The sequence below is a fragment of the Lottia gigantea genome, assembly GCF_000327385.1.
Source record: "Lottia gigantea unplaced genomic scaffold LOTGIsca_551, whole genome shotgun sequence".
Lineage (NCBI taxonomy): Eukaryota > Metazoa > Mollusca > Gastropoda > Lottiidae > Lottia > Lottia gigantea.
This window is the reverse complement of record NW_008709893.1, coordinates 21,243-22,598: the sequence shown is the minus strand read 5'-3', so window position 1 is coordinate 22,598 and position 1,356 is coordinate 21,243.

The window sequence follows — 1,356 nt, the reverse complement described above, 5'->3', positions numbered from 1 at the left end:
GGATGTCTATTTTCTTATCTTCTAACATTGATTCTAGGACTTCCTAGCACTAAGATCGTTTCGAGAATACGTGGCCTGGATTTAGTCTAAATAATCTAGAGCTGGACAGTGGTGTACCTCAGCTGGTAGTTGCTGCACCGTGGCGATTGGAATGAGCGGGGATGTGGAATATTCTAGAGCTGGACAGTGCAATTGTAATCATAGTGTCAGGTAGGAAATAAGAGAGAGAAAACAATAGAAGATACAGGTTTTATCTGATCTCGATGAAACTTGGTATGCATGTATATATTGATCAGATCTTGGTCAAGTTCAAAATTGGTATTAATCGGATGAATGGTCTTAGAGTTATTGCCCTTGACTTGGTAAACACGCGCCAAATTTGGCTTGTATGCACGATACAGACTAGTTTTTATTCGTTCTTGATCAAACTTGGTATGCATTTATTTATAGATGTGATTTCAGCCGAGTTTGAAATTGGTAACAATAGGATGATTAGTTTGCAGAGTTATTACCCTTGTGTCTACGTCGTTGAGATGTATTTAAATTTGGTGATAATTTGATGAACTGTTTTGTCTTGACTATTTTAAAGATTATTGGAAAATTCATTATGAAACCACTAATTGTTTATCATTTCTGACGGCTGGTAGTGGGCGTATGTTACCTTGCCTGGCAAGCTATCTTTATTCATTGAGCTAGTGTATATATCTTTTTCTCATTGTTTTAAGATCATTTTCTAGGTTTTAAAAGGATGGAGAGGTGAAGTTTCGGATGGTGGGAGACGAGGAGGATGGAGAGGTGAAGTTTCGGACGGTGGGAGACGAGGAGGACGGAGAGGTGAAGTTTCGGACGGTGGGAGACGAGGAGGATGGAGAGGTGAAGTTTCGGAGGGTGGGAGACGTGGAGGATGGAGAGGTGAAATTTCGGATGGTGGGAGACGAGGAGGATGGAGAGGTGAAGTTTCGGACGGTGGGAGACGAGGAGGACGGAGAGGTGAAGTTTCGGACGGTGGGAGACGAGGAGGATGGAGAGGTGAAGTTTCGGACGGTGGGCGACGAGGAGGATGGAGAGGTGAAGTTTCGGACGGTGGGAGACGAGGAGGATGGAGAGGTGAAGTTTCGGACGGTGGGAGACGAGGAGGACGGAGAGGTGAAGTTTCGGACGGTGGGAGACGAGGAGGATGGAGAGGTGAAGTTTCGGACGGTGGGAGACGAGGAGGATGGAGAGGTGAAGTTTCGGACGGTGGGAGACGAGGAGGAGAAGAAGAGAAGAGGACGTGAAAAGGAAGAAGAGGACGCTTACTGTTGCTGCTCTGGCTGTGTAATTTTGTAATTTTGTAATTTTGAAATAAAATGTTTC